Source organism: Haemaphysalis longicornis, unplaced genomic scaffold, assembly GCF_048455015.1.
Source record: "Haemaphysalis longicornis isolate Haplotype H1 unplaced genomic scaffold, Haemaphysalis longicornis Haplotype H1 scaffold_6, whole genome shotgun sequence".
In the NCBI taxonomy this organism is placed as follows: domain Eukaryota; kingdom Metazoa; phylum Arthropoda; class Arachnida; order Ixodida; family Ixodidae; genus Haemaphysalis; species Haemaphysalis longicornis.
In genome coordinates this window covers 202,667,822-202,693,822 of record NW_027526407.1, presented here as the reverse complement: position 1 = coordinate 202,693,822, position 26,001 = coordinate 202,667,822, and positions in this window count along the sequence as shown.

Below are 26,001 nucleotides of genomic sequence, written 5' to 3'. Positions count from 1 at the left end.
CTTTTTACGCCGTCGTCCTTATTTCTAGATCGAAAATCGCTGTCCCTGCCATTCGCGCTACTGACAGTTCATGCTGGCACGAGCGCCATAGTGGTCACCAACGAGTCCTTGGAGCCCCTTCGTCTGCTGCACGGTGAGGTCCTTGGCTGCGTTGAAGTTGTCGTGCCACAGCTTGTCAGCCCCGTACCAGACGACTTTTCTTCATGGGTTCCAGTGGCTGGACTGAGTCCTGCCCCGCCAGCACCAGACCTGTCGCGTCCGGACACTGGCGCTTCGATCGATCCTACCCTCAGAGCAGACCAACGAGTGAGGCTCCTGGCTCTGATATATCTGTTCCGCTCTTCTTTTGACTGCGCAAAGGCACCGCTGGTCCAAGCATCTGTAGTTTCTCACTCCATCGACACCGGCTCGCATGCACCACTGCGCCAACGACCCTATCGTGTGTCGCCGAAGGAGCGCAGCAATATTGACGAACAGGGGGACGATATGCTCAAGCGGGGATTAATTAGGCCCTCCAACAGTCCCTAGGCGTCTCCCTTGGTGCTTCTAACAAAAAAGGACGGTTCCATCCGCTTTTGCGTGGATTATCGCCGTCTGAACAGCATAACGCGGAAGGATGTATATCCTTTACCACGGATCGACGATGCCCTTGACAGTTTACAAGGCGCCAAGTTTTTTTCTTCCCTTGATCTGCTGTCTGGATATTGGCAGGTACCCATGGCGGAGGCTGATCGCGCTCAAACGGCGTTCATCACTCCTGACGGCCTGTATGTATGCCGTTTGGGCTGTGCAACGCTCCTGCCACGTTCGAGAGGATGATCGACATCATTTTGTGCGGTCTGAAGTGGAAAACGTGTCTCTGTTATCTCGATGACATAGTCGTTTTTTCTCCCGACTTAAACACTCATTTGAGGCACCTGCAGCAGGTTTTGACTTGCCTTGCCAATGCCATATTGCAACTCAACATGAAGAAATGCCACTTTGCGGCGCGAAAGTTGACCATATTGGGCCACGTTGTTTCGAAGGAGGGAATTCTTCCTGACGCCAACAAAATTCGCGTGGTCGCCGAGTTCCCTAAACCGACCACCATGAAGGCTCTACGTAGCTTTATTGGACTATGTTCGCATTTCAGCCGTTTCATTCGCAACTTTCCCGCCATAATTGCGCCCTTGACGGCGCTTCTCGCCAAGGAAAGCGGTATTGGCGCTTGATCGAGGGATTGCGATGAAGCCTTCGCAAATTTTACGGCGACTCCTAACTTCCCCGCCTATTCTGCGACGCTTTGACCCGACCGCGCCAACAGAAATCCACACGCATGCCAGCGGCTCCGGAATCGGTGCAGTGCTTGCCGAACGAAAAGCTGGTTTTGACGATTATGTCGTCGCTTATGGTAGTCGTACGCTCACAAAAGCTGAGTTACATTATTCGGTCACGGAAAAGGAGTGCTTGGCCATCGTAAGGCCCCAACAAAATTTCTACCATATTTGTACGGTCGTCCTTTTGACGTTCTGACGGACCACCACACATTGTGTTGGTTGTCGTCTGGCCGCCTTGGCTCCCGTCTGGCCGCCTTGGTCGTGGGCTCTGCGACTTCAAGAGCATGGCATCCGTGTGCTGTACCGTTCCGGCCGGAAGCATTCAGACGCTGACGCTCTGTCCCGCTCCCCCCTACCAGCGGAAGACTCGTGCTCCGTTTCTGTTGATGCCGGCCTCTCGTCCGTCGACATCATGGACATGCCAGCCGAGCAGCGCAAGGACCCCTGGATTGCCTCGATTATTGACTTCCTCTCTGGCGTGCCCTCTGCTCAAGAATCGCGTGCACTGCGCCGACAAGCTGCCCGCTTTGCACTCCAGGACAAAATGCTCTTCAGGCGAAACTACCAATCAAGAGGTCGCAAATGGTTACTGGTAAAACCTCGAAATTTGCGCACGAGCATATGCGCATCCTTCCACGCTGACCCCAGCTGCGCTCACGCCGGTGTGTTAAAAACGTATGAGCCGCTTCGCCTACGGTATAACTGGCGGGGAATGTACATGTTCGTCCGCAACTACATCCGGTCATGCATCAACTGTCAGAGGCGCAAATCCTCTTCTACTCCTGCGGCGGGCCCGCTGCAGCCATTGCCGTACCCAGAATGACCGTTCGACCGCATTGGAATAGACCTTTATGGTCCCCTACCGCGCACAGCTGCTGGCAACCGTTAGGTCATTGCGGCGGTGGATCACCTTACGAGCTATGCAGAAACCGATGCGCTAGCAACTTCCACGGCACGTGACGTCGCGTCCTTCCTGTTACGCCGCTTCATACTTCGCCATGGTGCTCCTCGAGAGCTGCTCAGTGACCGAGGTCGCGTCTTCCTCTCGGAAGTCATCGAATCCCTCCTGCGGAAATGTCAAATTATTCACCGAACTACTTCGTCTTACCACCCGCAAACGAATGGACTCACAGAACGATTTAACCGCACTTTGAGTGATATGCTTTCGATGTACGTGGCGTCGGACCATTCTGACTGGGACGTGATACTTCCCTTTGTCACATACGCCTACAACACGGCCACGCTGACGACGACGGGATTCTCACCTTTTTAGCTGCCCTACGGACGGGAGCCGGCATGCACTCTTGACACAATTTTGCAGTACCGCCCAGATCAGACCCAGTTCGCACCCATTTAGGAAATAGTCAAGCATGCGGAAGAGTGCTATCCGGTCGCCCGCTCGCTCAAATCTGAAAACCAGCAACATCAGAAGCATAATCTCGACGCTTCCAACGCGGTTCCAACCTATAGGCCTGACTCACTTGTCTGGCTTTGGGTCCCATGCCCTACACCTGGTCTCTCACCGAAGCTTGTTGCAAAATATCATGAACCCTACAGAGTCGTCAAGCAAACTTCACCAGTGAACTACATCGTCGAACCGGTTGCGCCCACACCCGACCGTCGACACCGTGGACGCGAGACAGTCCACGCCAACCGGCTGAAAGAATATTATGCCACTGTGGTCACCTCGTCACCTTGAGTCGCCAGGATAGCTCTTTTTCCACCGGGGGCGAATATTGTAGCGTTGATTGTGTACGCGATTGATGTATTCGTCGTAGGCGTTCATGCACGAACAATTTCCCATTGGGGATATTCGGCTTGGTGCGCGCCAGACGACAAGAAGGCAGAAGCATCGCTGGGCGCACGGGCCGATCGATTATCACGTCGGACACAGCTTGCTTAGCACAACGAACCTCGGCTTCTCCGCAGCGCTAACTGCTCGTTAGTGGTCCAATAAACCACGCTAAGATATATATATATATATATATATATATATATATATATATATATATATATATATATATATATATATATATATATATATATATATATTTGGAGTTGGTAAGGCATTCGAGATCTAATCGAAAGGCGTGGGTTCGGTCCCCACTCTGGGCGGGTGTTTTTCTTTCTTTCTTTCTCATGTAATTAATATTAATAATAAAAAAATGTAACGTCAGTAACGGTACAAAATGTTCTAACCATCATTCCCCTATGCCTACTTTGGCGTTGTAGAATGCCGGCATTTCTTTCTGTATATATATATATATATATATATATATATATATATATATATATATATATATATATATATATATATATATATATATATATATATATATATCTTTGTGTGTATACAGTATGGCTCGCTTATATCGAACCCGAACATAAAGAACCGTTGTATAATTCTGGTAAAATTTACATGCATTTAAAACTTTTTTTCGAACGCGATTTTGCTCACAATAAATATATCGAACTCTCCCGCGCGGGATTTTTCGCTATCCTTGGCATACGGCAGGCTTTCCCACAAATACATCGGTGCGCAGTGGTGGCGCGGGTGTCGCTTGCGACTCCCGCGTGAGTTCCGGGGCGCTGCGGGCTGCGGTGTCACCGAACTTAAAGTCTGCACCACTGGCAGCCCGCACTTGCTCGGTTCGCAGGGTTCGCCGTTTTTCGCTTGTATCCATGGTAGTCTGTTCTGTGTCTCCATTGTGTCGAAGACAGCGAGGACTCCGTGCGGATTCCGAGCACGAGCAAAGCCGTCGCTGCCGTGGTCGTGCTACGGCGATACTGCAGTGCTACCGAGGGCAGCGGTTTTGTGCTTGTCGACTCTTTAGATACCGCGGAGCAAGCAGTCACCAGCAATGCGTTGTGCTCCAAGAATCAGGCTACACTCACGTACTTCTTCCGCCCCAATAAATGATTGTTTTCTTTCCGAGAAAGTGTCGTATCAATAGGAAACGGCAGGGTGGTAAGAGCTAAGCGTTAGCTTGTGAATCCGTTGGCATATTGCTCTCATATGAGCTTTTTGTTGCTTTACTTTCTATATCGAATTTTACCTGTATCTGACTATTTTACAATCTCCGCGTTGTTCGATATATATATTGTAAAAGAGATAGCCGACGCCTGGGTAGTCGCTTAGAGAGGGGTTTATTCACGGTCGAGGCGTGCACACGCAAGAGCCGAGAGCAGGGTTCCGCGAGACCAGGCGCCGAGCGTTCTGCTTCTTCGTCTTCTTACACCTGATGCACCGCATACCCGCATAGGCGGATAGCGCTGCGTTAGTTCTACTTGCTCTGAGGCGTCCGCTCATACTCTTCGTTACAATCACCCCCCCCCGTCAAAGAGGAGCCATCCTGGCGTCTCACGGAGACGATACGATGAGTGGTTCGACGTAAGCTTAGAGGCGCTGAATGTGAACGACCTCACGGCCGCGACAGCGCTGGTCGGCAGAAGGGGTGCCCGGCTCGACAACGTAATTTACTGGAGACGTGCGTTCAAAAACGCGGTAGGGGCCGTGGTATCGCGAAAGCAGTTTAGTGGATACCCCAGGTGACTTATTCGGGACCCACAGCCAGACGAGAGAGCCGGGCGAAAAGCTGCAGGCAGGTGTGAACTCATCATGGCGAGTCTTCTGGCGAGCTTGTTCTTCGGTCGTGAAGGATCGCGCTAGCTGACGGCACTCTTCGGCGTGTTTCACAACGTCAGAAATCGGCCTGGTTTCGGAAGCATCGGCGTGGTATGGAAGAATCGTGTCGATGGGGCAGGAGGGCTCACGCCCATACAAAAGAAAAAAGGGAGAAAGACGGTTGGGGACTGTGAGGCGGTATTATAAGCGTATGTGACGAATGGAAGCAGGACACATCAGTCAGAGTGATCCTACGCCACATACATAGCCAGCATGTCGCCCAGTGTGCGGTTGAAGCGCTCGGTTAGGCCGTTGCACTGCGGATGGTAGGCCGAAGTGGTGCGATGGACGGTACGGCATGCTGTCAAAAGCGCCTCGATGACTTCCGATAGGAAAACCTTACCGCGGTCACTGAGGAGTTCGCGGGGCGCTCCATGACGCAGAATAAAATGGCGAAGAAGAAAGGGCGCAACGTCGTGGGCCGTAGGAGCAGGTAACGCAGCAGTCTCGGCGTACCGGGTAAGATGGTCAACAGCTACGACGACCCAGCGGTTGCCAGCCGTGGTGCAAGGGAGAGGGCCATACAGATCAATTCCGATGCGGTCGAATGGTCTCATTGGACAAGGTAACGGTTGCATGGGGCCGGACGAACGCTGAGGCGGGGATTTACGGCGCTGACAGTGTGTGCAAGAGCGAACGGACTGGTGCACAAAGCTGTACATGCCCCGCCAGTAGTAGTGGAACCGAAGACGTCGGTAGGTCTTCAGGGCACTGGCGTGGGCACAATGAGGCTCATTGTAAAAGGAACCACACATTTCTGGGCGCAAGTGGCGGGGGTTGACGAGAAGCCACTTGCGCCCGTCGGAGTGATAGTTGCGTCGATACAACACGTTGTTATGAATGGCAAAGTGAGATGCTTGGCGCCTAAGTGCCCGAGACGCTGCAGTTGGGGTGGCACTGGACAGATGGTCGTAAAGGGCAGCGATCCACGGGTCTTTGCGTTGCTCGGTTGGCATGGAGTCAGCGTCCAGGGGAGCTACATAGCAGCTTGCGCTGGAAACGCTGTCAGCATCAGATGTCAAAGGGGAACGCGAAAGGGCATCAGCGTCGTTGTGCTTGCGTCCTGAGCGATATAGAACACGAATATTGTAGTCCTGCAGACGGAGAGCCCACCGCGCAAGACGACCTGCTGGGTCTTTTAGCGAGGACAACCAGCAAAGCGCGTGGTGATCGGTTACAACGTCGAAGGGGCGGCCATATAGGTAGGGTCTGAACTTCGTAAGGGCCCAAACGATGGCTAGACATTCTTTCTCAGTGACTGAATAGTTTGTGTCTGCTTTTGTGAGGGTGCGACTGGCGTAGGCGACTACGTATTCATCAAATCCGCGCTTCCTCTGAGCTAGGACTGCTCCCAACCCGATTCCGCTTGCGTCAGTGTGGATTTCCGTCGGGGCCGTGGGGTCGAAATGCCTCAAGATGGGCGGAGATGTCATCAGACGGCGTAGTGTGGCAAACGCGTCGTCGCAAGCCGGTGACCACGCTGAGAGGCCATTGTCGCCACCGAGGAGCTGAGTTAGCGGAGCGCTGATGGATGCAAAGTTCCGTATGAAGCGGCGGAAATAAGAGCACAGGCCGAGGAAGCTGCGAAGAGCCTTCTGCGTGGTAGGTTTCGGGAATTCCGCCACCGCATGGAGCTTAACTGGATCGGGAAGTCCTTGCTAACGATGTTGCCGAGGATCATCAGCTGCCGAGCACCAAAGTGACAGTTTTTAAAATTCAGTTGGAGTCCTGCTGCCGACATGCACGTCAGTATTTGGTCTAGGCGAACGAGATGCGTCGAGAAATCCCGAGAAAATACCACGACGTCGTCAAGGTAGCACAAACAAGTCTTCCACTTCAGGCCACGAAGAATGTTGTCCATCATTCTTTCGAATGTTGCGGGCGCGTTACATAGACCGAACGGCATGACGTTAAATTCGTACAAGCCGTCGGGAGTAACGAACGCCGTTTTAGGTCGATCTGCGTCTGCCATGGGGACTTGCCAATAACCTGAGCGTAAGTCGAGGGAGGAGAAACATTCAGCTCCCTGCAAGCAGTCGAAGGCATCATCTATTTGTGGCAGAGGGTAGACATCCTTGCGAGTAATCTTGTTTAGACGTCGGTAGTCAGCACAAAAGCGGATGGAGCCATCTTTCTTCTTCACAAGGACAACAGGGGAGGCCCATGGACTGTTTGATGGGCGGATAACACCGCGCTGCAGCATGTCGTCTACCTGATCGTCAATAATGTGGCGTTCAGTGGTGGACACGCGGTAGGGTCGCTGCCGTACAGGTGCGTGGGATCCGGTGTCGATGTGGTGTGTTACTGTTGAAGTTCGGCCGAGTGATGTCGTTGCAGAATCGAACGACGACTGAAATAGATCTAGTAACTGCAGAAGTTGGTCTCGTTCTTGTGGAGTAATATTTGCGTCGATAGCATGACGGAAAACTTCCGAGGGAGGCGGCGACGTTGGACATGGAGAAGAGAGCGCGTCGATCTCAACATGCGGCAAATCGTCGGACACATCTACGACGACGGCAGATCCTGTCGGCTCAATGGTGCCGAGACATTCACCGCGGAGCAGGGAACGGGGGCAGGAGTCGGGATTAGCGACAACAATTCTGGTGCGGCCGTCCGTAACAGTCAACATGGCGAAGGGCAACGGAATAGACCGGCGATAAACGAACAGGGAGGACGGCGTAAAGAGAACGTTTCCCTCAGAGACAGCGCTGCAGGATAAACTCACGAGGACGGCAGCAGATGGTGGAATGGTGGTATCCTCGGCAATGACAAGTTTTTGAAAAGGGGTACTGGTACCAGGAAGGTCCAGGAAGGGAGAGAATTCAACTTCAGCGCGGCCGCAATTGATAACAGCTCTGTTCCGTGACAGGAAATCCCAACCCAAGATGACTTGATGTGAGCACGATGAGAGAACAATGAACTCGATGACGTACAGAATGTCCTGAATGACGACTCGTGCGGTGCATGCGCCCAAGGGATAAATGTGTTCTGCGGTAGCGGTGCGTAATGATAGTCCCGAATATGGCGTCGTCACCTTCTTTAAACGGCAGCATAATTTTGCGTCTATAACCGAAACGCCGGCTCCAGTGTCGATGAGTGCGACCGTAGCGCCACCTTCGACAGCGACATGAATTACATTAGATGGGGAAAAGTTAGGTCTTCGGCTGTTTGATGACGACGCGGTTCTTGCCTCCGCAACTGCGGCATCTAGTTTTCCGCGTCGCTGGAGGCAGGACGGCGGCGCATAGGAGACAGAGAGCGTCGCCGTGGGGACATGGAACGACGATTGTTGAAGTCGCGGTGGTCAGACGGGTCACACTCGAGCAGGGGACGAGTGGGCGGCACATTGAAAGGCGGCGACGAACGGTAACTATTCGGGGGAATTCCTCGCGGGGGTACCATGTTGCGACGGCAGTACCGGGCCACGTGTCCCGCAACGCAACACGAAAAACAGATGGAACGGTTGTCGGCCGTGCGCCAGGGATTGCCAGCTTGATATCCTGAACGCGGCGATGGCCTCACAGTGGTGATGGGAGGGGCGGCCACGGGAAAGCTGACCCTGGGCCTCGCTGCGACCTCAGCATATGGTGTCGGCGTGGCGTCGTGGAAAATCCTGGGCGCAGCGACGTCGGCAAATGGTCTAGCGGTGTTATCGGCGTAGGTCAAAGGAGCGGCCACAGGAGGATGCGGGCGTACACAAGGGAGTCCTTCGGCAACCTGCTCTTGGATGACGTCACGAACAGTAGCAGCAAGTGGGGTGCGCGGCGGCTCCGTGTACGGCAGCAGGGACAGCTGGCGAGCGACCTCTTCTCGCACCAATTGCTGGATGTGCTGGAGCATGGCGGGATTCTCATTGGCATCAGTGGCTAGGCTTGCCAAGGGCTCATGCATGACTTTGCGCCTCGTGAGTGCCCGCTCTTTGCGCAGCTCCTCGTAAGACAGGCAATTACTGATGATGTCGCTAACCGTTTGAGGGTTTTTAGCCAGCAACATCTGAAAAGCGTCGTCGTCAATGCCTTTCAGTATGTGCTTGACTTTGTCGTGTTCAGTCATATTGCTGTTTATCCGTTTGCAGAGGTCGACAACATCTTCAATATAACTTGTGAAAGTTTCACCCGCACGCTGTGAACGTTCGCGCAAGCGCTGTTCTGCGTGAAGCTTTCGGACTGCTGGGCGGCCAAAAGTAAACAAAAAATCAGCCTTGAAATCAGCCCACGTCTTGAAGCGATGCGCGTTGTTCCCGTACCAAAGTTCAGCGACGGCGTGCAGGGAGAAGCTCACTTTGCTTAGTTTCAAAGCTTCGTTCCATTGATTATGCGTACTCACTCGCTCGAATGATGCCAGCCAACCTTCCGCGTCATTTTCATCGGCGCCGTTGAAGCCCGGTGGATCTCGCTCCCGTATGCCACCGGAGCACATCACAGTCGGCGGCGATGGCGTAGCGCTCTGGCTGCCTCCGGTGTTCATGGCTGCGGGGAGTTTGCGGCTCCGGAGTTCCAGGACTGGATCGATACCCCGCACCTCCACCACTTGTAAAGGAGATAGCCGACGCCTGGGTAGTCGCTTAGAGAGGGGTTTATTCACCGTCGAGGCGTGCACACGCAAGAGCCGAGAGCAGGGTTCCGCGAGACCATGCGCCGAGCGTTCTTCTGCTTCTTCGTCTTCTTACACCTGATGCACCGCATACCCGCATAGGCGGATAGCGCTGCGTTAGTTCTACTTGCTCTGAGGCGTCCGCTCATACTCTTCGTTACAATATATATATATATATATATATATATATATATAAATATTGTAAGGAAGACCGTCTCCAACACCATACACGTTAAATAATGTAGGAGCGTGGACAGCACTGGTCATTCGCAATACGTGGGTATGTGACACAGAAGCCACACAGGGAACATGTACCAACTCGTGAATGTCCCAGCGCCATCGCTTGGACGAAGAAGAAGTCTCCTCTCATTGGCTCTCCGTCTCGACTTGCTGGACAGCGCGGCTTGGTGCTTCGGTGCTACTGCTGCTGCTGGTGCGGCTGCAGAATAAAGCCTTAAAACCCTCCTATAGTTTTGGTAGAGGTGCCACCATCTTAGTTCTCTTACGCTGGAGCTCCGCAACCGGACACTCGACCCTCTCAGCATGTCTCGCAACGATGAACCTCGGCCTGCCCCAACACCCATCGTCAGCGCGGGTGCAATTCATGAGCGGGACCCTCCCTCATTCAACGGTACCGACGAGAAAGACGCAGAGGACTGGCTTGCTAGTTTTGAAACAGTGAGTACCCATAACCACTGGGACGACTGCCTCAAGCTGAATAATGTCGAATTTTCTTTGACTGGGCTCGAAGAGCAATGGTTCTAGAACAACGCGGCACGTCTTAAAACTTGGCCTGAGTTTAAAGACGACTTCATAAAATCATTCGGCCGCCCCGCTGCTCGAAAATTCCTCTCACAGCAGCGTTTGCGTGAGCGGGCACAGAAAAGGGGTGAAAACTTCACTTCTTACGTCGAGGATGTTGTCGCCCTGTGCCGTAAGATTGACATTCCCATGCCCGAACGAGAAAGGATAAAACACATTCTCAAAGGCATAGACGACGATGCCTTCCATATGCTGTTGGCGAAAAAACCCCAAACTGTGGCCGAGGTCGTCACTATTTGTCAGAGTTACAACGAGTTGCGGAAGCAAAGGCCTCTCACTCGGCGACCCCTCGCAGAAAATCAGTTTGTCTCCAGCTTGACCGCTGATGACGGCGACAGTACCTTGTTGCAACGGATCCAGCAGTTTGTGTGAGAGGAAGTGGCTCGGTACTTGTCCATCATCAACTATGTGCCCGCGCAAAAATCTTCTCTCAGCCCTGAACTCAGGACCGTTATCCAGCAGCAAGTGGCTGACTCCCTCCCAGCTGCACTGCCGTCAAGCCCCGTAGTTGCCCCTGTGCACTATGCCGCCACCATACCCCAAGCTCCAGCCACTTCAACCCTGCCTTATGCAGACGCTACGCACCCCGTGACGATGGCCGCTCCAATACACTTTGCCGACTCTATCTCTCAACGACCTTACGCTGAAGTCGCTGCCAGGTACATGCCTCGGCGCCCCGTCGTTTTCCCCACCACCCAGCCTTTACGTCCGCCGGTGTTGTCTGGTCCCTCGCTCACCAACCCTTGGAGGACGCTGTACAATAGCCCAATTTGCTTTGCCTGTAGGGCTCCTGGACACGTTACACGCTATTGCCGCCCCGCCACGGTGACAGGACGCAACCCTGCCGCAGCTTCTTCCTTCGCCCATTCCCCACTCATGCAGGAGGCCAGCGCGTATTCGCCGATGACATCTATGCCGCCCGATAGTCGTGACTTCGGAAGCCGTCGGTCTTCATCTTCGCGACGCCGCTCACTATCTCCCATGCGTCGTCGTCGCGTTCCAATGGAAGCGGAAAACTAGGCGCCGCAGTTCCGCAGGCAAGAACTGCGCCGTCGTCGACGTGCCCAAGGCCTCCTTCCTCTCCCGCAAACGTCATTTGTATTACCATAGATGGCGCTGAAATCTTACCCCTTGTAGATACTGGAGCCGCCGTTTTTGTCATGGACGCAAAACTTTGCCGCCGCTTGAAAAAGGTTAGGACGCCGCATCTTGGATTCTCATTACGGACTGCTACGGCTCACCCCATTGACCCAACTGGCATGTGCACTGCCCGTGTCGTTATTCGGGACGTCATGTATGCTGTTAAGTTCGTTGTCCTGCCTTCCTGTTCCCACGGTGTCATACTGGGGTGGGACTTCCTTTCTGAACATACAGCTGTCATCGACTGTGGCCGTGCCGAAGTAGAGCTCTTCCCATTCATGGATGATACAAAGCCCGCTCTTTCTGCCATCAAACTGGTCCTCACGGAAGAAGTTAGCATTCCTCCTCATTCTGCCGTGCTAGCTTCTTTATCCTACCCACTTCTGTCCAATCCGACAGTACTCTTTACGCCCTCTGACCTGTTTCACCAGCGACGTTGTCTTCGGCTTCCTTTCTCCCTGCTTCCTATCCGTAACAGCTAAACTACACTTCTCCTTTCCAACTACGGGTCGTGTCCGTGGACCTTGCAACGCGGAGAGTGCGTCGGCCATGTCGAGACCGTTCACTCTGTTGTCGCTGTGGCTGTGCCCGACGATTCAACGCCACTTGAAATCAGTGGACTGTGTGCTCCTTCAGGAGCAAAATCCTCCCCGTCTGCAGACATCTTCCTTCGCGCCATTGATGCCGACCTTTCGCCGTCCCAACGAGACCAGGTTCTCGCACTGCTGAACCGATTTCGGACGTCTTTTGATTCTGTCCAGACTGGTATGGGACGTACCACCACAGTCGAACACACCATCGATACCGGTGGTCACGCACCCTTACGGCAACGTCCCTACCGTGTCTCCCCCACTGAACGCCGCGTAATCGATGAAGAAGTCGAGGACATGCTCCAACGCGGTGTGATTCGACCCTCCACCAGTCAATGGGCATCGCCGGTAGTACGTGTCAAGAAGAAGGACGGCTCTATTCGGTTTGCGTCGATTACCGCCGGCTCAACAAGATAACTTGCAAAGACGTATATCCGTTGCCGCGAATTGATGACGCCCTTGATTGTCTACAAGGCGCAGAATTCTTTTCCTCCATTGATTAACGCTCAGGTTATTGTCAGGTTCCCATGGCAGAGGCTGATCTTGCAAAAACGGCCTTTATTACTCCGGACGGCCTTTACGAGTTTAACATTATGCCATTTGGCCTCTGCAATACGCCTGCAACCTTCGAGCGGATGATGGATAATATTCTCCGTAGACTCAAATGGCAGACCTGCCTTTGTTACCTCGATGATATTGTGATCTTCTCTTTTGATTTTTCGACGCATCTGATTCGACTTGAGCAAATTTTGACGTGCTTGACGACCGCAGGCCTTCAGCTCAACCTGAAGAAGTGCCGTTTTGCTGCGCGAGAGCTTACTATCCTTGGCCACGTTGTCTCTAAAGCTGGTGTCCTGCCTGATCCTGCCAAGTTACGTGCTGTGGCGGAATTTTCCAAGCCGACAACTGTGAAGGCCCTCCGCAGCTTCATTGGGCTGTGTTCCTACTTTCGCCGATTCGTTCGCAACTTTGCATCTCTCATCGCGCCTTTAACAAAGCTCCTCAGCCAAGAAGGCGGCATCTGTAAGTGGTCCACGGCCTGCGACGACGCATTTACTAAACTAAACTAATGATACTGATGCCCTTTCGCGCTCCCCGCTGCCTCATGACAGCGACCGGGTCTCGAGCTCCGACTGCTACGTGTCGCCATTGGAGATCCACTCTATGTCGTCCGAGCAAAAGAAAGGCCCTTGGATTTCCTGCATGTTGGACTTTCTGTCTGGCTCATCAACGAACGCTGTATCTAGGACACTACGCCAGAAAGCGCCGCACTTTGCCCTTCGCGACGGACTGGTTTTCCGAACGCAACTACCAACCCGAAGGTCGCAAGTGGCTCTTAGTAATTCCGCGCCACCTACGCTATGAAATATGTGCCTATTTTCACGAAGAGCCACATTGCGCCCATGCTGGTGTCCCCAAAACATACCAGCGTTTCCGCTTGCGGTACTACTGGGGAGGCATGTACCGCTTCGTCCATCAATACGTCCGTTCGTGTGTTCGATGCCAACGCCGAAAATATCCTCCCCGCCAAGGAACTGGGCCTTTGCAGCCCTTACCGTGTCCAGCAAGACCATTCGACCGTGTAGGAATCGACCTTTATGGACCTCTTCCTCGCACTGCAGATGGCAACCGATGGGTGGTTGTTGATGTCTACTACTTGAGCCGGTACGCCGAGACTTCCGCCCTTCCTGATGCTACCGCACGCGAAGTAGCCTCGTTCCTACTTCGGCACTTCATTTTACGGCATGGGGCGACCCGTGAACTCCTCAGTGATCGAGGAAGAGTTTTTCTATCTGAAGTTATAGAGGCCCTTCTTAAATCCTGCCGCACGATCCATCGCACCACCACGGCGTATCACCCTCAGACCAATGGACTCACCGAACGTTTCAACCACACTCAGAGTGACATGCTTGCTATGTACGTCGCGGCGGACCATTCCGACTGGGACGCAGTACTACCATTCGTGACCTGCGCATACAACACCACCACGCAGGCCACGACCGGCTTCTCTCCGTTTTTTTTCTTTTGTATGGCCGTGAGCCTTCATGCACACTGGACACCCTACTTCACCATCGGCCCGATGAGTCAGAGTGCACACCCATCTCCGACGTTGCCAAGCACGCCGAAAGTGTCGTCAGTTGGCCGGCTCGTTAACTACGGAAGATCAGCAGCGTCAGAAGTCGCACCACGACGAAACAACTCCCGCTCCTACCTACTCACCAGGGTCGCTTGTCTGGCTGTGGGTTCCAGTGTCTTCGCCAGGCTTGATCAGTAAACTGCTTTCGCGCTACCAGGGTCCCTACCGCATCGTCAAGCAGACGTCTCCAGTAAATTATGTGGTTGAGCCTCTCACTCCGTCGCCCGATGGGTGTTGCCGCGGCAAAGATATAGCCCATGTTCAGCGCCTCAAGCCTTACATTGACCCTGTCGTAGTTCTATCTCCCTGAGTCACCAGGATTACTCTTTCGTTCCCGGGGGAAATTGTAAGGAAGACCATCACCAACACCATACTTGTTTAAATAATGTAGGAGCGTGGACAGCACTGGTCATTCGCAATACGTGGGTATGTGACACAGAAGCCACACAGGGAAGAGGCACCAACTCGTGGATGTCCCATCGCCATCGCTGGGACGAAGAAGAAGTCTCCTCTCGTTGGCTCTCCGTCTCGACTTGCTGGACAGCGCGACTTGGTGCTTCGGCGCTACTGCTGCTGCTGGTGCGGCTGAAGAATGAAGCCTGAAAACCCTCTTATAATATATATATATATATATATATATATATATATATGTATATATATAGTATAAGTAAAGAGTCAGATACACAGCAAGAACAATAATAAGAAGGTTTACTTACGTAGCGGCAACGGGACGTGCCTTCATCAAAGTAAAGTTACATGATTTTGCGGTCACAAACATTTCGAACACATTTCTTATATAGGTTTGCAGAAAACTGTGAGAAGGAGCGGAAAATGTTTCGGACATGGAGAGTGTGCATACAGTCGGGCTACGCCTATGTTACAAGAACAACAAACAAACAAAAAAAAAACAAAAAAGGGGGGGAGCGAGAGAGAGAAAAAGGGGTCGTGTTAACAATGCCGCGTTCAAGGTTGCACCATGACGGGTCAACGTATGCCGCGCGGGCTGCAAGTTCAGACAATGGGGGAAACTGGACAACCGAGGTTTGAAAAGAAAGGGAAGAGTATAGAGTAAGGTATGCAGTGGCTGGGGAGACTGGTTGGGGCCGAAGCGAAGATGGGTGTGCCCCCCGCGGATGAAGAGAATAGATAGGGGGCACAAAAGAGCATTTCACAGAAGCTAGCAACTGAACAGGAAATAGGTAGGGTCACAAAAGGTTAAACATGAATAGATCACAAAGAGTTAAACATTCTTAAGTGGTGGTGGGAACGAGGCCTCTTCGCCCAGCACAAATGGCATTGTTGAGCCGCATTAGGCTAATAAAGCTGCTGTATTAGGAGAGTTTCTGCGAATTTTAATGGGAAACTCGAGGGTAGGAATAATGAACATAGTTATAAAAATTACGAAGCCGCTAATTTTAATTGAGGGATAAGCACGTTAGTTTTCCGTAACTATTCCGTAGTGTGGCTGATCCAAGCTTATAAATGAGATAAGATTCCGGAACCTCGCGGTCGTGGTGGGTTTTGAAGGCGGATTCTAAAATCGTTGCTTTGAGATGTTGAAATGCATGCCCGGGACTGTTCGCATGTCTTGACAGGGGCAAATAAGGGGAGCTTTTTGCATGAGAGCGGTGATTATTGAACCGTATTCGGAAGGGCGTTTCAGTTTGGCCGATATATTATTGCCTACAAACAGTGCACTCCAGAAGATATACGACATTTGCGGAGTCACAGTTAAAGTTACCTTTTGTATTTACGTAGTAGTCTGAAGCCGTGCTGGTGGCGCGCTGTGTAGTGGTCATGTGTGGGCATACTTTACATCTGGGTTTACTGCAGGGCATGCAGACAGTAGTTGCCGGTCGGTTGATACGAGAGTTGGTAAGAAACTCACCTAAATTCTTATTACGCCGGTAGACAACGCGTGGTGGTTCGGGGAATATGCTTTTTAAGCGGTCACTTTGCATTAGGATATTGTGATGTTTTTTTAGCACGGTTAACACTCTTGGAGCGGAGGATAAGTGGGTTAAAACTAAGTCAGTTTGCGGGTTCACGTTTGGGGCTTTTTTCTTGCAGATTTTGTTACGGTGTAATTGGTTGGCTCGCACAATAGCGTCGTCGATAACTTTTTCCGGGTATTTCTCCCTAGTTCTCGACAGTTTCAGTCAAAGTCGGCTTGGTTTGAGCAAATTCTCCAAAATCGGTGGGCTTGGCTGTAAGGTATTGCTGTCTTGCAGTGGCTGACATGGCTACTTCAGAAGTGCAAATACTGCCGAGTGTCTGTCTGTTTTCTATACAGTTCAGTTTGAAGCCGACCTTGGAAGGTAGTAACGGTGACGTCCAGAAAGTTTACACTGTGTTCCGAATAGGAATGAGCAAGGGAAATACTAGTAGGGGTAGGTTAAATGCCTCAATGAAGGTGAGGAGCTCCGCCTCACCGTGTTGCCAGATTATGAATATGTCTTCAATATACCTTTTATAGTACATTGGCTTTAAATTTTGGGTGTCAAGAAAGGTTGATTCGAGGTGAGCCATAAAGATATTAGCGTAGTTAGGTCCGATTCGAGTTCCCCTTGACGTTCCGCTGACTTGCACGTAATGAACTCCGTCAAACTCGAAATTGTTAATTTCAAGAATGGGCCTAAGGAATGTTTGAAGAGCAGAAGAATCGATATGTTTGTCGCACGATGACTGCTCATACGCAAGGGATACAGCGGCGATGCCATCTTCATGGGGGATGTTAGTAAACAGTGACGAAACATCAAGGGTGACTAGAAGGCAGTTATCAGGAATTTCAATTTTTGAGATGTCTGAGAGAAAGTCATTGGTATCCTTAATGAAGGAGGGAAAGCTGGGCGGAATGTCAAAAATGAGATTATCCACATAGCGCGAGAGGTTTTCGGTAACGGTTCCAATGCCAGAAACAATGGGGCGCCCTGGGTTGTTCACCTTGTGAAACTTTGTGAGAAGATAGAATTTACCGGCTACTGGGCTTAAGGGGATCAGGGAACGAGCCGTGGTTTCATTTATTGTTTTATTTTAAACAAGCTCAGCAAGTTTATATTTGACAATTTGCTTATAATCTTGAGTGGGATCATTGGGTAGTGCTTTATAGAACGTCGATACGGATAGTTGGATAGTTGCTTATTGGCCTCGTTAACATAGTCGCTGTTGTCAAGGATTTGTCAAGCCCAGTAGCCGGTAAATTCTGCCGGTAAATACCTGGACAAGCCGGTAAACACCTGGGTATTACTCTCTCGCTCGGGAACGCCCCTCTAGCTTTCGTGCACGCGTAAGGGAGGGCCCAAATTCACGTATACAGGTGTTACTCCGCCACTTCCCGAATATTCAAATGGGCCCCACCACCTTCCGGTCAAACGCCTGTGGCAGGCGAGCAAGCGCGCGGCGTCGAATAGACACGACACTGACGGGTAGGGGCAAAAGCGGCGGCTAATGAAAGGCAGCCATTCCTAAGGTGGCGAAAGACAAAGGGATCTCGCGGTGAAGCCACCGCTGCAGTGCGGTTAGACGACGACATTTACCCCTTGGTTCTCAGCTACGCGCACATTCCTTGGAACTTGGCGGCGCCGTCTGCCTTCGTAAGTGCAATTAATCCCGCTGCATTCTCGGCATCCACACAAGCTGTCTCCCGAAATCCAAGCAGCGAATCGATGACGGCCACAGCGTAGTGTTGCCAGTGCTGTGAGTCTAAACAGAGCGGCGGGGAGCTATCCTTTCACACGCAAGGGATGGGCGCCTGGCCACTGACCTCGTAAGTGGACCTACAAGCAGTTAACAAAGAATCGGGAATCAGTATAATAAGATGATTTCCTATACGCGAAAGCACTATGGTTTTGCCTACACTTTAAAATTGGTCACGTGGAGTAAGCGTGAGACACGCTCCTTGGCGTGGTAAACGCCTTTTTGATCTCAATGTGATTTAAATACGCGCTGTTTTCTTCATCCAAGTGTGAAGCGGGTCGACAAAACACACACTCGTGTTCTTTTACGGGTGAAGAAATATTGTATGTGTGTAAATCAGAAAAATCACGCTTACAAAAACCCCGCGACGGCCATCGCGTCTGTCTTCATTAAACATACACATACCGTGATACATATCTCCAAGGATGCCGAGCACCCGCCGCGGTGGCTCAGTGGCTAGGGTTTTATGCTGGCGAGCACGAGGTCGCGGTTATGGTTCCCGGCCGCGGCGGCCACTTTTCTGATGGAGGCGATAGAAAAACACGCGTGGGTACGAGGTTTCTGTCCACGTAAAACATCACCAGGTAGTCAAAATTAATGCGCAGCCTTCCATTACGACGCGCGCCATCTCCTGCGTTGCGTCGGCGCGTCAAACTCTACAATCAATCAATCAATCAATCAATCAATCAATCAATCAATCAATCAATCAATCAATCAATCAATCAATCAATCAATCAATCAATCAATCAATCAATCAATCAATCAATCAATCAATCAATCAATCAACCAATCAATCAATCAATCAATCAATCAAAGGATATCGGGAGACGTGTGGCTGCATGCTGTTGTCAGTTGGGCCTTTTTTTATTTTTCACGCCAAGGCATTGAAAGGTAACGCTTTCTTCAGCAATTTTAGCGGCAAAACGGTGTTAAAGCCGTTGGAGGCATCGCCGGAGCAGGCGCTTTATGTGTCATGCGTGCCTGCTATTCAAGTCTTTACTTTGCGGAGTGCGCGCTTTCTTGTGGTAAACAGTGGCCAAGATGGAACGACCTGGTGAGTAACTTGCCATCGAAATGCCCGCGTGGTGTCCCGCGTGTTAGGTGCAAGGACACCGAGTGTCAATTTCCGGGAATTCTCTCGCGACACGACCGACTCCACATTTCCTGCCGGATGGCGTTCTTACAGTGGGCACTACGCGGTCATGCACGGTCACTTGGAACATGCAGGTAAGCGAATTATCTACTAATCTCCGTGCTCATTATATACCTTAGACCTTTTTTTCAGGATAACGACGTTTTTAGTTTATTCTGTAGATTTTCCTATTGACCTAGAAACGTCGCATTGGTCTCAGGCCTAGTTCTCTCTGGAGCTTCTGTTTGAGATGGGACATGCGGTCGTCCGGTAAAGATGAGATGAGAAGTAAGGAGTGCGTTTGTCGTTATCGTGGCTGTGAGTCGTTTCTCTCGTACGCCGTCCGGTTTCCGCTGGTATAGACATCTTGTGCTCAGCATGTTTGTTTCGCTGGAAATCAATTTCGAGCCGAGATCGCGGTTCGCGTCAGTGGCCGTTCTCGGGCGAGGCGGCGCTACACCGCCTCGCCCATACTCCGCGGAGCACCTCGAAAACGACGAAAAATGCTGTATACGGAAACTTCACACAGTCTACGTCACATTAAGAAGCGTTGGATACCGTACCTACAGAAATGTGCGCGTTTGTGCCGCACTTTGCGGCAGAAGTCTGTTGTATGAGGGTGCGAACGCGTCACTGTATAAGTATTATATTGAATCCACTCTATCTTTTCCGGCTTTCACCCGTGGACATCATTCGCCGGTGCACTGTGTGAGCCGAGGTGAAGCAGGTGCTATACGGCGGAACGCGGAGAAATCGTGGTTGCAATTGAACACGACACTGGAAAAAGCCTTGGTGCTGTGTTTGTGTGTGTATTACATAGAGGACGTAACGTACCCGTCTGCTTTCGGGCAGCTTCTAGAATTCCATCAAGTAATGGTTAGACGTGATAGCATCGACGAAATACCATGGGCGCTCGGTGCTACGTGATTTGTTGATATAACTACACTATTTCGTCTGAGTGAAGTTCACGGGAACGTCAACATGCTGCTGTAAAGTGGTATCAAAATTTCACCTGGAGCCTATTTTATAGTTCCGGTCTTTTTTTGTTGAATTTCCCTCATTGAAGCACTCTTGTAAGTTATTGTGAGTAAAAACGTTTCATTTATGTTTAAATTTCTTCGACTTTCTTGTTCTACGTTGTTCCTCAGCTTTCATTCACAATCTCCTCCTTCGCAGCAATCCGACCAGTCCTTACTTAATTTCCTTCAGAAACACTATACACGGTTTCCCCAGTGCTCGCCGTTCTCTGGCAACAATGTGCGTTCACCCGAAACGTGCCCTAGAAAGCTTCCTGTTTACATTGTTGTATCGTCGTTTTAGCCTGCGTTGGTGCCGGCAGCTGGTTGGGTTTCGATGTTTTCGGCGGATAAAATTATTCCGATGAAGCGCTCATGACTCGGACTCTACTGTGCTGTGCCGGCATGCAGTCTGCGTTCCGGAACAAATTTGCTATCGGAAGTCAGAACGTTCTGTTTCCCGAGAGATGAAGGTAGAAGGAGCGCCTGGCTTGGAGTGATCAAGCGGAAAAACTGGACTTCCACAAAGAGCACCCAGATTTGTGCCTCAAGGGCAAGTGAAGCCCAACGTATGATTCAATTGCACAGAGGCGATGCTCAGACGTTAGTCTAACCCTCCTGAAAGGTTCCGTATATACCGAAATATGGGAATACGAAGTACTTTCCTAGAACGGCACAAAGCCGCAACAAAACACGGAATATATTTGAGAAACACACGTGAAATTAATAGTGGATACTTATCCAAAAATGTGGCACCGATTTTGCGTCTGTAAGTTTACTAGAACCACCAAATCATTGTCCGTATGAGTTCCGTATATGCGGTGTATACGGAAAATATACGGAGTGTCATTTTGCCTATTATTGAAGATAAAAACACTAAACCTGTGCCAACGTTTTTATTGTGGACACTAATGTGATTTCCGATTTTTTATACTAACATCTACTTTCGGTGTGCTTGGGGGCGGCACAATCCGTATGTACTCTGTATTCCGGTATTCCCATAATACGGAACGTTTCAGTAGGGAAGGTCCCCAATTACAAAGAACACGTCGGACTCCGTCGTATTTCCACCCACAACCGTTACCGCGGTGACGCTTTAGTTGGATAGCAAAGCTGGGAAATGCCGCAAATACATTGTAAAGGTGTTTCTTGTAGTTAGAGGCTTATGATCAGTGATGTGTACTGTTCGAAGCCACACTGGGGACACCAAAGTAGTCGTTCGCCGCAAGAATAGCCATACAGCGTACGTTGCCCACGTTTTGTGGCTAATTGCAGTGGCGCCGTTACATTTGCTTTTAATGAAAGTGACACCTGCGAGTGGGTTTTCATCGGTGCGAGCAACTGACTCGTTGTTTTTCGTGTTGCGGCCAATCGTAATCATCGCACTCCAGATAATTTACTTTTCGGTGTGAGAGTGGACTACATGTAGGCGGGTTAACTTGAAAGTTTGATTCATGAATAGTGCAGTCGTCAGTAAACCAAAGTTGTTCCCGGGACTCAGCCGCAGCTGACATCATAACATAATGAGTATGTTTTGTTATCTCAGTCACACTGAACACCTTAGATCGCGACCGATTCCGATCGGCGCCGATCTCTATCAAAACTGCCCGTTGTGACACAGGCGCAGTAAAAAGGGAGTTATCGTGATGTTGTGTGCCAAACGTTTGAGTATGTCAACTAGCCCCTTTTAGGCAGCTTAAAATACGTGTGATAAAGCGCAGTTTCCGTTTATGTGAAGTAGCGTGCCATACAAACCCCTTCTTATGTGAAAAAGTGGTGTTTATTATTACGACTTTGTTAATTGTGTTGTCATAGTAGTAGTCATGTAGTCTCTAGAAATCGCTCTAAACACATCTTAAGGAACGACCCAGAAATAATGCAGCAAGAAACTCAAACACACCAGGCAAACACCGCTGTGACGGCCGCTTCCGTTAGAAATTATTCCTGGAAGTTCCGCACCGGAAGTCTTCTGAGGCGGACCGTTCGGCGCATTCATGTTTTCTTACAAACAGTGAAGGTGTGTATATGTAATGGGGAAGAAAGAATGCACATCACAAGCCTAGTTGTATGACATAGCCTCGTGCAATTGTAAAAAATGCCTTATGAAAGTTTGTCTAATATATCCTATCCTAACGTATACCCTAACCGAACTTCAGAGGCAATCCTAAACCCGCCTATTCTACTATTACTACTGCTAAGTTCGGAGCCGTTTATAACGAAAAATTAACTCCGCAACTGCCATGTGAGGATTGTCGATCCGTCATCGGCGACTTGCCTAACGCTTAGTCAAGGCGACAAGGAGGATTTGTACTTACATGATGCGCATTCTCTATCATTGTATAAGACGCCTCTTTGAACGTCAGAAATATTTTTTTTAAAAATTAGCTGAAATAAGATAACCTTACCTCTACCGCATTAATTGGCTTGGTGTGTGCTCCGAGCTACCCAGACCGTAAATTCGGCACATCAACTGCTGTTTTCTTTCAGCTTTTTTTTTAAACGATTCCTAACGGCCACACAGGCGCCTTATACTCAGATAGAGAACTCCCCATTAGTTAAATACCAATACTCTTTTTGACTTTCGCTAAGCGGTAAGAAGGTCGCCAGTCACGGATGACAAGCGTGAGCACTTAGCCGACAGTTCACTACGCCTAAAACAAGAGTGCAAAAATATCCTTTGCTGATGGTTCAGAAGAATTACGCATGCCGCGAGTTATGCTTAGGAAGCGTGATTTTTCAGCGTGAACGTTATCCATGCTTTAAACAACCGTGCAAAACATCGTCGGCACTCACGCTTGCTCAGCGTGAAAAAATTTAGAGTGTAGTGTAAATAGATAAGATGCAGAGTACCGTCACTGAGGCGCAAAAGTAGGCAACGGCGGCCAGTATGGTGTTGATCAATGTTGCCGGATGGCCACTCCTGCGGCCTCACCACTAGTTCTGTAGAGGTCATTTCTAAACAACCCCGTCAAGGATGCAGCAAAACGGCATTTCGGACACACTTGAGCAGCTCAAATGCTGGGAAACGCGTAGCTGTTTCAGTCGCGCGTGGCTGTAGGTCAGAAAGGGCAAGCTATGGCTACTGTTGTTGGTTGTCTAAAACCATAAACAACGAAATGGTGGAGCCCGTAAGCCATAAATATGGAAACAGATGTCACGTGATGTGAACTGACCAATGATGATGGGGGCGGCAGGGAAAAAAAAGCGAATAGACTGCCGATAATCTGAAAAACTATCTAGGGACAATGATTTTGGCTATATTAGTGAGAGGCATTTCGATACATTCATGGACAAGTAAAATAAAAATTTCCTGAAGCGATTTTACAACACTTCTATGTTAGAAGTTAATACGTGCATTCCCGAAGTTTATTGTATGAGGTTACGTAAGAATATTCCCGAAATACCGAGTGTCCCTGCCCTACTTTATAGTTTTGTCAATCGCAAAAATTGCGAGTCGTTGTCCCAGGGGAACTTTGAGTTTGTCAGAAACACGTATGGAAGCTTTGACGATCAATGTCGAAAGTTCCTGCAAGCCAACGTCCAAACTCACATGACAGCAGAGGAATCCGTCGTGAGAAAGCTCTTCCACACCACCCCCCCGTATCGTTGTCGTTAGACCACCACGGTCGTCCAAAATCCAAACTGGCAATGTCAAAAGCCAAAGTCCACCTGAACTCTGTCAATTCAAAGTCAACTACCGCGCAACTGCGCGAAAAGAAAGGCTGAGCGACCTCAATGCGATGATAGCATAGTGTGGCATTGCGTAGAGTTTAGTGGGATCTCTGTTTATTGAACCAAGCGCTTGGGCTTCTAGAACGGCCACAGGGAAGTTACTCCTAGCGCCTTTGAAGGTATCAACTGCCCGTTTGCGTTATCGAAACACTTGGGGGCTTCTCTAGAAAGTTACTGAGATATCCCGCCGCACTGCGCTGCAGAATAAAGGGAAAAGTCGGAGGGAAGGGATGGGCCCTTTCCATCATTGCCCCTACAACGTTGAGCAACGTATTTTTGTTCGCAACACTGTCGTATGTTTTCGCACAGGAGCATTGTTCGCGTGTTATGTTGAGTCGATGCATCGCGTCAGGGCTGTTTTTTGGGGGGGATGGCTGGCGTTGGGCTCGCCCTGGGAAATTAGAAGCAGACGAAATCTTTTTCAAGTACGCGAAGGCAGACTATTTCTCTCGGATCTTTTTGCTGAAACAAGCGGTTAATTGTTTTTATTTCTTGATTGCACGAGAGTACAGTTTTGTGCCCACTGTTAATGAAGTAAAATTACGTAGACGTTTGCTGTAAATAATTTTTGCGTGTTGTGTAAAGTTACGACGGTGAGTGCACAGATATACCTAATTACCCAGGCTTCACAGTGTCTATGTGCGCTATTCTCGATAAAGTACTCGACCTCAGTGCAGAAGAAATTATTGTACATAGGCCTTGCCGATATGTGTTTTCCAATTCTTTGATACCGGCCCATGCTTGGAAGAGGCCCCTCGCAGGACGTTTTGAAACGCGTAATAGCACTGTCCGTGCACCCTGGTGTTTAAACAGGTGTTTAAACAGTTATCTTTAAACTAGACGCTGCAGTGTTAAAAGTTAAAGCATGCATGTTTGAGAAGGGTCTGTTTGTGCCTTGCATCGTGGGCTGTTCATTGTGTAAGCCGGAGACGGCAGAAATTGTTTTTAATGTCTGCGAAGGGGTGTTTTTTGGCATGTTCTTCAGACAACGTCAAAAAGGGAGTTTTTGTTGGATCCCCATGGTATCCGGTTTCTAGCTGTGCAAAATGGTAATGCGCGCATGACCTTGTGATGTTCTTGGTTCTCCAAGGAGTATCAGGTGTCGAATGGCGGCTCGTCACTGTGACGTTGACGAAAGTGTACTAGCGGCGCGTGCCGCCGGTGAACGAATCATAGATAACTTCAGTGCGCATCATAGTGAAAGACCCTTTTTTCCAACTTTCACATGCTTGAATACTTAAATCACACTGGCGCAACCAGCGTCAGGAATCCCGGAACCGAAACCAAGGACACTAATATATAACACGAAGGACGGCAAGGCAGTATTTCTGTGAGAGGGCATATCGTATAGTAGATATGTGCGGTCCTGAATGGTTGGATGATTTGGAAAAGTATTGTTCATGCCCAGATTGAGCTTATGTTGCCTATGCCGGGGCGTTTATTATATATAACGCGGTTTGATGTTGATGTCTGAAACCGCTTATAAAATAAAAGAGAACGATTATGGCGTAGTCCGACCGATGTCTGCTTAATAAAGCGAGGGAACGAGGTGTGACTCCGAACGTGGGAAATCTTTTTTTTTTCATTTTCACCAATTGTTCGTTTGCACTATATTTTGCATATTTCATCCTGTGCACCGCCTCTGAAGGCCATGTGCTGCTGGTTAGCCAGTAAATATTAGTATGACGACTATGATGATAACCATCATCACTATCCTACCTCCCTTTGTGCAAATTCTGCTTTGCTTCAGTGCCTTTTGGTTACAGCACCACAATTAGTGCGACAAAAAACCTCAGATTTAAAAATTCGTATACGACGTTTTGATAGTTCATTATTCCAAGTTGGTGAAATATTCCGTGCCTTGTTCTAAGCGTCATATCTTCGACCACATTCGATTGTCAATGAAAAATTGCTAGCCTAACCCAAAGTCCACATTCGGCTGATTAGTTGCTTGTTTCTACAAATTTAATGCAGTTTGCCACGTTTGTATAGCATACCAATGTCCACCTAACTTTTCCGATTGCCCATGGCATGCCACACCCCCAGGAGTACGTGAACACTCTATGTTAACTCGTTATAGCTAGTACAAGCTAGCCCACCTCAGAGTGCACATACTCTACCTGGACTTGCGCCCAGAATTTC